This window comes from Oncorhynchus mykiss, chromosome 17, assembly GCF_013265735.2.
Source record: "Oncorhynchus mykiss isolate Arlee chromosome 17, USDA_OmykA_1.1, whole genome shotgun sequence".
NCBI classification, from domain to species: domain Eukaryota; kingdom Metazoa; phylum Chordata; class Actinopteri; order Salmoniformes; family Salmonidae; genus Oncorhynchus; species Oncorhynchus mykiss.
Window position 1 is genome coordinate 54,976,614 of NC_048581.1, and position 13,726 is coordinate 54,990,339.

Consider the following 13,726-nt stretch of genomic DNA (forward strand, 5'->3'; position numbering starts at 1 on the left):
GCGTTCACAAAGACATGGCGGTTGGAACCAAACATTTCAAGTTTGTACTCAACAGACCAAAGGACAGATTTCCACAGGTCTAATGTCCATTGCTCATGTTTCTTGGTCCAAGCAAGTCTTTTCTTCTTATTGGTGTCCTTTAGTAGTGGTTCTTTGTAGCAATTTGACCACGAAGGCCTGATTCACACAGTCTCCTCTGAACAGTTGATGTTGAGATGTGTCTGATTCTTGAACTCTGTGAAGCATTTATTTGGGCTGCAATTTGAGGTACAGTTAACTCCAATTTTATCCTCTGCAGCAGAGGTGACTCCGGCTCTTCCTTTCCTGTGGCGGTCCTCATGAGAGCCAGTTTCATAATAGCGCTTGATGGTTTTTACGACTGCACTTGAAGAAACTTTCAAAGTTCTTGAATTGTTCCGGATTGACTGACCTTGACGTCTTAAGGTAATGATGGACTGTCAATTCTCTTTGCTTATTTGAGCTGTTTTTGCCATAATATGGACTTGGTCTTTTACTAAATAGGGCTTTCTTCTGTATACCAGCCCTACCTTGTGACAACACAAATTATTGGCTCAAATGCATTAAGAACGAAAGAAATTCCACAAATGAACTTTTTAACAAGGTACATCTGTTAATTGAATTGCATTCCAGGTGATTACCTGCTAGCTGGTTGAGAGAATTCCAAGAGTGTGCGAAGCTATCATCAAGGCAAAGGGTGGCTACTTTGAAGAATCTCAAATATAAAATATAATTTTATTTTCTTAACACTTTTTTGGTTACTACATGAATCTATATGTGTTAGTCCATAGATGTTATGTCTTCACTATTATTCTACAAAGTAGAAAACAGTAAAAATAAAGAAAAACCCTGGAATGAGTAGGTGTGGCCAAACTTTGTTGGTACTGTATGTAAATAAGGTATTTCTGTTTTTTAAATATTTTTTTATTAATCTGCAAACATTTCTAAAAACATGTTTTTGCTTTGATATTATGGGGTATTGTGTGTAGATTGATGAGGAACCTTTTTAACGTAACAAAACGTGGAGAAAGGGAAGGGGTCTGAATCATTTCCGAATGGACCCCCCTAAAATGAACCCCCCTAAATGTAATGATAACCGTGTCTATTGTATACTATTAGTAATCAAGCAATTGACTGAGGAATTGACGGATTTGAAGTAGGCTATATGATGTGCACCTACATTTCGTGTTCAGATCTCGAGTAGAGTTAGTCAGTTAATTGATGGTGATGATGACGGCTGTGGCTGGACTTATAGTCTGACCTCGCTTTTTTAAATCTGCAGGCAAAGACATGTTAGCATGTTGTTAATTAAACTCTGAAGTAATTAGGCCTAATTCAAGATCAACCACCCACTTCATTTTTTCCCCTTATACCCTGAAAAACTTCCAAATGAGAACTGAACTAAGCAAAGCCCAAGTGCATTTCACGCTGACAGTGCAACTGTTGCACGTGAGCAGCCAGCCCACGCACAAACACATCATGGCACACACACTGCTGCATTTTCATGTGTCACACAGCTGTCAAACTGCAAACACCTGCTTATGAAGACTGTGGGAGGTTCCTCCCACACATCTCTATTGTGCGTTTGATCAGTGAGGTGAGAAGAGAAAACTAATGTTGTTAAATGGCAACACAGGACCACATATAGGCAGAAACAGCAACACTAACAAACAGAAAACCATCAGGTGGACATACTGTAGGCATGTCTGTTTATGGTTGCCTCTATGGGCTTTGGTCAAAAGTAGTGCCATTAGGGACGCACTCTGTATGATATGTGAATAGACTACTCTAACCTTGTTCTATTACTTTTTAAGCATCCTTCCTCTCCTTCATGTATTCACTGATCTACATGTGGCTTTTAAAAAAAAACTGTGTTTTCAGCCTGATGCTTTCACCGTTTATGCCCGGTCAGAGGAACTTAGTAAGAGCTTTTGAGAATTGCTCGTGCAGATGTGCAGCTGTCTGTGAGAGAGTCACACCATTCTTTAGATTCCAAGTTCTAGTCCCCATCTTAGTTACAAAAGATTGTGCTCTCCTACTCACTGTAAACTAGCGTTATGTAGCTGCTGTCCATAGTGCTGAAGGCAGACTCAGCTAGGCCTATACCCCCAGTGCGGTGTCGCTGTCGATCGCACCGAAACAGGTGGCAAAGCCCATTGTGTCCGTTGTAGGAGTCGGCTGGATGTCCTTGGTACAAAATAGTTAAGTCTTTCAGAACTAAATACGGTCATGTGCTACACAGTAGACAACGTTAGTACGATAAAAGGTGAGTGTTCCCACCTCTCTTTGTGGTTCAATGTCCTCAAATTAAAAAGCCGACGTAGTTCAGTGACTTGGCCTAATAGGTCTATGTGTATACATGCAGTAGGTCTACGTCTGTGACATCCAATGGGTTTGTGTCGCCCGATTTGTTTTCATTATGTGGCTATCATGCACGGACCCTCCACCTAAACGTTAGCCAACCATTAAATAACAAAGGCGACACAGGCAGTTCCTCTCGTACTTCCCGCGCTTTCGCCCCTGCTCTAATGGCCCATTAATATAATCTCACACTCACGGCTGGCATGGCCGGGGCCCGGCGGAGGCAGGGAGGGAGGGAGCGAGTTGGCTTTCTTTGGCGTGACACCACGGTCTGTTCTCCAAGCGTCCCCCGGGACGACACTCCATTCACCGCGGCAGCGGCCCTCCCTGCCTCGCGCTCATACACGCCTGACTTGCCTTCAGCAATATTTTTTTAATACAAGGGCGAATTGGGAGAGCACAAATCATTGTAATTATGTTCAGTGGGGTAGTATCGCGATGATTATAGAAGGTATGGTGCCATTATCGTCCCTCGACGGTCTTCCTCTCCTCACACACCTAGGCCTACTTGCACGGCTGCGCTGATATTTTTTCAATGCACTGCATGTCGTCCTGAGTGAAATGCTTCCACTGAGCGAACCCATCGGACTGATAATAATAACACTCAATTAACCAGCAATTTATGGAACAATGTCTTTGCCCTCACATGATTGCAGTTATTTCAATCCGTTAGGGGACAGTCAAATATGACAATATGGCCCTGGCAATTCCACTGATGGTCAATTCAAAATGCAAACGACTTGCTGAGAAAATCTCAATCCACCACAGGAGCTTTCAAATGGGTTAAGTTAGACTGATTTGCCATAGCTCCCACACAGGCCTTGAAACAAACAAACCCACAAAACAGACATTCCTGCGTGCCTATATTGCCTGTCTTAAGTATATTGTATAAGCTTACACAACTGCTTGAAGTGGATTTAGTCTACTGTAGCATATAGCCAAATAGTAGGCTACCTAAACCTGAGGACTTTGATAATCAACAAATTTGTTTTACAGCTGTTAGTGATTCACATGACATCCTTTACATTTCAAGTTCCATATCCTCTCCTTTCTTTCATTTACAAAGGATTGTGCAGTTCCACTTAATGCAAGCTAGAGTAGTGCAGCTGCTGTCCATGGAGCTGAAGGCAAACTCATTTAGGCCTATGTGTGCAGTGAGGTCGCTGTCCATAGTACTGAAAGACTGCAACGACCACTGTGTCCATTTTATGAGTCGCTGGCCTTGGTTAAGACTAGTATAGAGACCCATAATGTGACAAATCAGCAACTAGTTACAATACAAATTGAACTCAATCCACAATGTCCACCATATGTCGACATGAACCATTTATCGACAAGAGTATGTATCCTTTTCCAAGATGCACTATCTCTGTGTATCAAAACCTCATTCAATCATCCAACCGCTGGTCTTTTAACGCTCTAATCAAGTTGCAGGAGAAGATTGACTTTTTTACCCTTGGAAGATTGCTTGCTGTCTGCATGGGGCTTCCAATTCCGTCCCAGCACTGAAACGGGTTGAGGAAAGGCAAATAAACGAAAGGTAAATGAAATCCTTTCCATGCAATTTACAACACAAATAGATTGATAATCTGCATGGGTTAGTCATAAAGAGGATCTGCGTTTAGATATTACCTATTCTGCATAGTAATGTCTTTTCTCACCTCACCTTCGTCCGGGACAAAGTTCTAAATCTTCCAGAGCCTTGAGTCAGTCAGGCTGTATATCACTTCTCTGTAATTTAGGGGGACGAGTGGAGAGGAAAAAGGAAAGGGTGCAGGCATGACTAAACACTCTGAAAGTTTGAAGGGATGAGGTAGGAATGTCCTCTTGAACTTTTAGGCTATTGCAAAATATTTGGGGGGTAAGAGGGGGAATGTGTTGTTAAATAACACAATAAACATGAGGAGACAAAGAAACTTCTGCAAATAAACAAATATGAATGTAATAATTGGAGGTCTTTGTTTCCTAAGGGGGTCTCTTTGTTTTGGGGAGTAGCGTGAAAAGCACACACAGATATTGGGAAAGGGTTGTATAGCCAATGCTGAGGCAACAGTTGGCCGACATCTTCATCCTCAGTGCAAAACATAAACAGAGCTTTAGACCAGGTTTTCCCAACTGCGGGCCGAATTTAGTTATACTGCCACCCCAAGTTTTCAGAGCCATTATTTTTTTAAATTTTTTATTGTTGGACATAAAGTACTGTAAAAACACCAGGAAATTAGCTCCAAGTGATTTTAATTTAGGAATGTTCCCAAGTATTCCCATGCATAATAGAGAGATGTGTGATCGTACACAAATGTAAACAAGGTTTGAAATGATTAAACAGTCAAACATCATATCTGTTCGGGCTTCTTGCAGTCAATTTGCAGTCTACAAATGATTTGTAATTATAAACTGGGTGGTTCAAGCCCTGAATACTGATTGGCTGACAGCCGTGGTATATCAGAACGTATACAACAGGTATGACACATTTATTTTTACTGCTCTAATTACTGTACTTTGATAACCAGTTTATAATACTAATAAGGCACCTTGTGGCTTTGCGTTATATGGCCAGTATCCAAGAACTCCGCTTTGCGTCGCGTATGAGAACAGCCCTTAGCCATGGTATAACGGCCATATACCAAACCCCCTCGGGCCTTATTGCTTAATCATGTTCTGTGGCCCCCCAAGTATCCGGCTGAATCTAGTTGATGATCCCTGCTTTAGACCTTCACTGGGTTGCCCAATTTGACAGTAACTTACAGGCAGCAAAGAAGTTACTGTATTTCATATTGCAGTACACCTAATTTAATGTTAATACACCATCAAAGAAAGTAGAATTGGCTGTATTATACTGTAAAAAAGTAAACACTGACTGTAATAAATCAATTATTTATTTACCTAGGCTAGTCAGTTAAGAACAAATTCTTATTTGGAATGACGGCCTACCCCGGCCAAACCCAAACGACACGAGGTCAATTGTGCGCCGCCCTATGGGACTCCCAATCATGTCCGGTTGTGATACAGCCTGGAATCAAACCAGGGTCTGTAGTGACGCCTCTCACACTGAGATGCAGTGCGTTAGACCGACGTCCTAAATACATGGGAATGGTGCAAACAGGTTGGCTGTTAGGTAATGTGTTTACACATTTCAGCATATCAACAAATATTTTGTATTTTGCATCACATGCACTTCTGGAGGCCCTAAAGGGGCAATCCACAGTTTAAACAATAACAAAGCAGGCACCCAGCCTTTGTTTTGGTAAAAAAAAGCTGAGGGATGGGCCTGGAGAAATCTAATCACTCTCAAATTGATGGTCAGAGCTATGGATGCAAGGATTTGACCAACCAAGGTATAATAATGTATGTTTTTAGCATTTTTTAGGCAATACAGCATTTGTTTACATTTACAATGTTTACAAACATTGGAGTAAAACAAGCTTATATTTTGGGTTCTGATGGGGTACACAGTTGAACTAAGCTCATGAGGCATCAATGTGAAAATATGATTAATTTATGAATAAAAAAAATTGCATTGCAACTGCAGATTGGCCCTTTTAACAAAGGCTTCCAAACTGGCAACGACTACAGGGCAAAACAGACCGAAAGGACATGGAATAACATATAGGTTTAAGACTTGCTGCCACTCCAATCTGTCCCCTATACATTTTAAATTCATGGGGAACTATTACCACATACAGTACCTTAAATTGGTACACCACTGTCACTAACACGTGCAACAAATGTAGACTCTTACAAGGCACGCCTCAAAATATGTTAATGAGCAAGAAACAACAATACCATGCATCCACTAGTTATCAAAAGGGTTTTAGCGCACCAAAAATACGGTACGGTCCTGTATTCTGTAGGATGGAATTACAGTACCATTTGAAATACAGCAATTCATACCCCGCACACAAAATGTTCCCACAATCCACCATCATTTATGGTATGATGCAGTAAAACGTTTCACGGTATTTTACTGTTAATAATGCCCTAAATTACTCTATAAATTACAGTTTTCTGTTACCATCATAGTATAAAAGTATTTATTTATGACAGTGTTTAGGTACTGCTGCACTGCATGCTTGATTGAACCTTTTATTTGTGCCATAAGTTTGTGCATTGTTTTTGTTTCCTGGAAATAATGCGACGGTTACCTGGAGAAATCAGTGCTCTGACACTTGACACAGGTGGGTGTCTCTTTTCATGCCGAGTCCCACCAGAGAACCATCCAGACAGGTTCCCTACATGACGGATGAGCTTCCCTGAAAACACAGCCATCCAACGAACAACACACACACACACACACACACACACACACACACACACACACACACACACACACACACACACACACACACACACACACACACACACACACACACACACAGCAGGAAACACAGAAAGAGGGGGAGGCAGACCCGACCCAGACAAACTCGCTTTTTTCTTATTGTGGCTCTGTTTTAATTTGCATTTCACCTGTCTTGAAACAAGGTTCAAAACTTCTTCTCGCGGGGCTCCTTGTCAGTCAAAACAGACATCTTTAAAGCAGAGGGAGGGAAAGTATCTCTCTGACTGGTCACGTCCCAAGTGGTACCCTTTTCCCGACATAGTGCACTACTTATGTGGGCCCTGGTCAAAAGTAGTGCACTATATATCAAATAGGGTGCCATTTGGGAAAAACATATTTTCTTTAAAGTGGTGGTAGGAAGGTAGAGCTATCTATCTACAGTGCATTCAGAAAGTTTTCAGACCCCTTGACTTTTTCCACATTTTGTTATGTTACAGGCTCATTCTAAAATGTATAAAATTGTTTTTTTTCTCTCATCAATCTACACACGATACCCAATAATGACAAAGCACATTTAAAAAATGTAAAATGTAAATAAGACCCTTTACTCAGTACTTTGTTGAAGCACATTTGGCAGCGATTACAGCCCACCTTTATTTGGGGAGGTTCTCCCAATCTTCTCTGAATGACGGCCTAGGAACAGTGGGTACCAGGCAAGTCAGTTAAGAACAAATTCTTATTTTCAATGACGGCCTAGGAACAGTGGGTTAACTGCCTGTATAGGGGCAGAACGACAGATTTGTTGTACCTTGTCAGCTCGGGGGTTTGAACTTGCAACCTTCCGGTTACTAGTCCAACACTCTAACCACTAGGCTACCCTACCGCTAGGCTACCCTGCAGCTTAGAGTTGTTGTCCTGTTGGAAGGTGACTCTTCGAACCAGTCTGAGGTCCTGAGCGCTCTGAAACAGGTTTTCATCAAGGATCTCTCTGTACCTAGCTCTGTTCAGCTTTCCCTCGATCCTGACTAGTCTCCCATTCCTTGTCACTGAAAAACAACCCCATAGCATGATGCTGCCACCACCATGCTTCACTGTAGGGATGGTGCCAGGTTTCCTCCAGATGTGACACTTGTCATTCAGGCCAAAGAGTTCAATCTTGGTTTCATCAGACCAGAGAATCTCTTTTCTCATGGTCTGAGAGTCTTTTAGGTGCCTTTTGGCAAACTCCAAGCGGGCTGTACCTTTTACTGAGGAGTGTCTTCGGTCTGGCCATTGTCCCATAAAGGCCTGATTTGGTAGTGTGCAAAGATGGTTGTCCTTCTGGAAGGTTCTCCCATCTCCACAGAGGAACTCTGGAGGTCTGTCAGAGTGACCATCGGCTTCTTGGTCACCTCCCTGACCAAGGCTTTCTCCCCCAAATGCTGAGTTTTGGCGGGAGGCCAGCTTTAGGAAGAGTTTTGGTGGTTCCAAACCTCTTCCATTTAAGAATAATGGAGGCCACTGTGTTCTTGGGGACCTTCAATGCTACATACATTTTTTGGTACCCTTCCCCAGATCTGTGCCTGAACAAAATCCTGTCTCAGAGCTCTACGGACAATTCCTTTGACCTCAATGCTTGTTTTTTGCTCTGACATGTGTTGTCAACTGTGGGACCTCATATAGATAGTTCTGTGCCTTTCCAAATCATGTCCTATCAATAGAATTTACTACAGGTGGACTCAAATCAACTTGTAGAAACATTTCGAGAATGATCAAAGGGAACAGGATCCACCTGAGCTCAATTTAGAGTCTCATGGCAAAGGGTCTGAATATTTATGTAAATAAGGTATTTCTGTTTTTATTTTTAATAAATGTCCAAACATTTCTCTAAACCTGTTTTCGCGTCATCATTTTTGGTATTGTGTGTAGATTGATGAGGAGACATTTATCTATCTACCTATTTACCTATCTACCTACCTGGCCATTCCAAATCCCATTTCACCACAACAGATCAATTTCAGGGATAGGTCACAGACTATCACAACCTCTGACACTGCGGCTGTCTCAGAGTGGCTGTGACCTGGGTGTCAGGCGGCTGCACCGCCCCAGGCTTGATGGCAGCCATGTTGGTGTCTTGGGGTCCCTGACCCCATACTGCATCTAATTGCTTTGGGAGGGAGAAGAAGGTGATTTGGAGAGAGTGTGAGGATGCACCGCCACCTGATTCTATTTTTGATTGTTGTCCCAAGGTGGAGGATGAGTGTGAAAGGTGTTGGGTATTTTGTGAGCGTGTGTTTGGGGGGGTGGGGGGGGGGGGGGGGGGGGGGGTGGATGTGTGCACTTTGTTATTTGTTTTGATTGTTTGCGTGCTGCTTCCTGGAGGTGCTTCAACATACACATACACACACGCACACGCACGCACATGCACACACACTGAACATGGTTTGTGTGTTTGAGTAACTCCAAAAATCGACAAATCGTCTCTCAAACATTAGTAGAGGCCCCTGAATGACAAATAGCATGTTTTCCAAGAGAAAACCCTACATTAACATAAAGATTAACAAGACATGTTTATGTGCAGGTGGAATATAGGGCCAAGAGGACAAGCAGAGGTGGAAGTAGGGTGACCACATTTAAAATACCCAAATGCGGGTGTACGGGATGATTTGCGGGACAGTGTAGCCTACATTAATATGTTTTTGAGACCACTTGTGTTGCTCTTAATGAATATCTAGGCATATTTGGCCCTAGGAAACATTTCTGGTTGGTTAATTTGGGTGGCAGGTAGCCTAGTGGTTATAGCTTTGGGCCAGTAATCGGAATGTTGCTAGATCAAATCCCTGAGCTGACAAGGTAAAAATCTGTCGTTCTGCCCCTGAACAAGGCTGTCGTCATTGTAAATAAGAAGCTGTTCTTAACTGACTTGCCTAGTTAAATAAAACAATTGTCCTCTCCAACTTTAGATGGAACTTAGCCCAAAAGGATTTGCCAAATGTGATTGGTTGACAATATGTCATTGTCCTCTGTCTTGTCACGCTGTATAGAATATCAGACCTCTTCAACGATTGGACAAGTGTTATCACCAGTACTACATCCTTAGGATATACAGTATATCTTGTCATAAGGGCAATGCGACTGCAAAAGAGACAGGAATGTCAAATCTTATCAAATGAATGGGAAGTCCAGATGAAATAAGGGACAAATTAATCTTTTTTTGTAAATTGATAAAGTTGATAAAATGCGGGACATGATTGTTTGTTGGTGGGACGCGGGACAAAGGGCCAAAATGCCGGACTGTCCCGCACAATCCGGTACATGTGGTTACCCTAGGCGGAAGCTTCTTTGCATGCAGAGCCCCAACAGAACGACATTGAATGTCATCCATCACTGTAGTATTAGTATTTATAGTGTTTGTCTCTATAGCATTGAAATGCTATCAGCTCTCCTGACTGTCCCTCCCTATTCTCTCTATCTGAATAGCTAATTCTGCTGGCTTTAGTGTGGCTTTTCAAAGCATGCGTCCTTGGGGGAATTGTAGAGGGCAATTGTTGCATTACTGTACAACTAAACCCCTTGGGCCAAGGTGGACACAAGCCCTGGTCACAGAGTACACCGTGATTACAAAATGGACTATGTAGAACCAGAATAGAGCCAACATAGATTGATAGTAGATTGGTATATTGATGGGCAGACAAACAGACAGAAGAACAGTCAGAAGGACAGATATATGTAGATAAACGGACAAACAGAGAGATAGATTATAATATTCAGATGTTAGAATTTGATTGTGTGAGTGCCTTTCAGAGTGAATGTCACTTGTCAGTGTAATGTATAATACAGTACTGCAGGTGTGTCTGAATAGTAGAGTTTGAGTGAGTGCATATGTACCACACACACACACACACACACACACACACACACGCACACACACACACACACACACACACACACACACACACACACACACACACACACACACTGGGCAAAAACTGGTTGAATCAATCGTTTCCATGTCATTTCAACCCCAGAAGTTAATGTGATCACTAAAAAGTAATTGGATTTTCAAAACGTCATCAACGTAAGGGCATTAGGTATTTTTTTAACCAAACTTTTAACCTAAATCAGGTGACATTGGGATTTTTTTTGTTGAATTCACATTAGTTGACAACTCAACCAAATGTAAATCAAAACTAGACGTTGAGCTGACGTCTGTGCCCATTGGGACTCCTCCATCCGCTTGGTTGATCTTTAAGGACATTAGCATCAGAATGGGTGTGATGAGATAGCTGGCACTAAATGCCAGACGACTGGGAGACCAGGCTTCCTCACATTGCCTGTCTGACTATCTGAACGCATCCCAAATGGCACCATATTTCCTATATAATGCGCTATTTCTGACCAGAACCCCGTGAAAGCTGTTCAAAATAGTGCACTATATAGGGAATAGGGTGTCATTTGGGAGGCAACCTTTTTCCGTGCCACACACGCCTGGCTCTGCTTAAGGATTCAATGGGATTCAGTTGGAGCGCATTTGAAGATGCAAAGCCAGACAGAACAGGCAGTGTAAGTTCCAACAGAGACAGTTTCCGTCATCATTCTGAAAGAAAAGAAAAATCTGCTGTTGGGTCTAAACTGGGTCTATTGAAAATTCCTCAACTCAGTTCCCCATAATGCCCTATGATGACTCTTGAACTGTAAATTGAAAGTACCCTTTATATTCAGCTGCACATAGTAACTGCAGATAAGATCCATAAAACAATACTGAATTGGAATGTAAGGGCCGAATAGGGAACATTATGTTTTTTTATGAATTGTTGTATATTGTGTAAGAAATTGAAATTGCATATGAGGTGCCTTTGCAAAACAATGTGCCTTATGGCCTTACAGTCAGTAGAGGATATTCTGATGGGCACAAACACTCTGGCCTGTTTCCTGTTTGATGACAGCTCTGCGCATCTATGAAAGGTCATTAATAATGAATACTAAATCAGCATTTGAAAAAGGTTACCGTCTCCAGAGCACATGTCTCTTCTTTGTACATCTCCTTTTAACCACGTACAATACCCTTTTCAGTTCCAGCACACTGTCACCTCTTTTGTCAGGAGAACTGTAAGCTATGGCTTCTGTCTTCTCACTGCAGAGCAGGGAGGAAGTGTGTGTGGGGGCAAAATGTACCATGAGCCATTCGAACTGGGATGTAGTCTGACGGCTGAATGCATGAGTGGCATGGGGGGATTCTGGCTTCTGGCTGTGATGCTGTGGCTGGGCTTTGTCAGAAACATCTCATTCAGGTGGTGATGTATGTAATTACTGTACTCCCCTCTGAGGTACAGGGCTGTAGGGGTGCTACACACACACACGTACGCATGCACACCAGAGGAGGATGGTGGGAGGAGTTACAGGAGGACGGGCTCATTGTAATGGCCGAAACAGAATAAATGGAACGGTATCAAACACGTCAAACATATGGAAACCACATGTTTGACTCCGTTCCATGTTTTCCTTTCCAACCATTACACGCACAGACACACACACACATGCACACCTGCAATTCTGCACATTTTGACATGGGGCAAAGAATAAATGTTGCCGTTTTAAAGCAAGTTTGCTGCAATTCTTCACAGAGGAGAGATGATTTTGCTATTTTATTAGTAATTTCATGCAATTCTACTCATTTGTCCATGGGGCGGAGAGAAACATTTGCAGTTTAACACCTTGTGTATTCTATTATTTTCACTCTCAACAGTAAGTTGAGACTGAGAGAGTAAAAAAAATATATATACAATAATAACTATATACAGTGGGGAGAACAAGTATTTGATACACTGCCGACTTTGCAGGTTTTCCTACTTACAAAGCATGTAGAGGTCTGTAATTTTTATCATAGGTACACTTCAACTGTGAGAGACGGAATCGAAAACAAAAATCCAGAAAATCACATTGTATGATTTTTAAGTAATTAATTTGCATTTTATTGCATGACATAAGTATTTGATACATCAGAAAAGCAGAACTTAATATTTGGTACAGACACCTTTGTTTGCAATTACAAAGATCATACGTTTCCTGTAGTTCTTGACCAGGTTTGCACACACTGTAGCAGGGACTCCTCCATACAGACCTTCTCCAGATCCTTCAGGTTTCGGGGCTGTCACTGGGCAATACGGACTTTCAGCTCCCTCCAAAGATTTTCTATTGGGCCCTGGCTGTGTGTTTCGGGTCATTGTCATGCTGGAAGACCCAGCCACAACCCATCTTCAATGCTCTTACTGAGGGAAGGAGGTTGTTGGCCAAAATGGCCCCATCCATCCTCCCCTCAATACGGTGCAGTCGTCCTGTCACCTTTGCAGAAAAGCATCCCCAAAGAATGATGTTTCCACCTCCATGCTTCACGGTTGGGATGGTGTTCTTGGGGTTGTACTCATCCTTCTTCTTCCTCCAAACACGGCGAGTGGAGTTTAAACCAATGACCTTCTCTCATTCCTCCTCTGGATCATCCAGATGGTCATTGGCAAACTTCAGATGGGCCTGGACATGCGCTGGCTTGAGCACCTTGCGTGTGCTGCAGGATTTTAATCCATGACGGCATAGTGTGTTACTAATGGTTTTCTTTGAGACCGTGGTCCCAGCTCTCTTCAGGTCATTGACCAGATCCTGCCGTGTAGTTCTGGGCTGATCCCTCACCTTCCTCATGATCATTGATGCCCCACGAGGTGAGATCTTGCATGGAGCCCCAGACCGAGGGTGATTGACCGTCATCTTGAACTTCATCCATTTTTTAATAATTGCGCCAACAGTTGTTGCCTTCTCACCAAGCTGCTTGCCTATTGTTCTGTAGCCCATCCCAGCCTTGTGCAGGTCTACAATTTTATCCCTGATGTCCTTACACAGCTCTCTGGTCTTGGCCATTGTGGAGAGGTTGGTGTCTGATTGAGTGTGTGGACAGGTGTATTTTATACAGGTAACGAGTTCAAACAGGTGCAGTTAATACAGGTAATGAGTGGAGAACAGGAGGGCTTCTTAAAGAAAAACTAACAGGTCTGTGAGAGCCGGAATTCTTACTGGTTGGTTGTTGATCAAATACTTATGTCA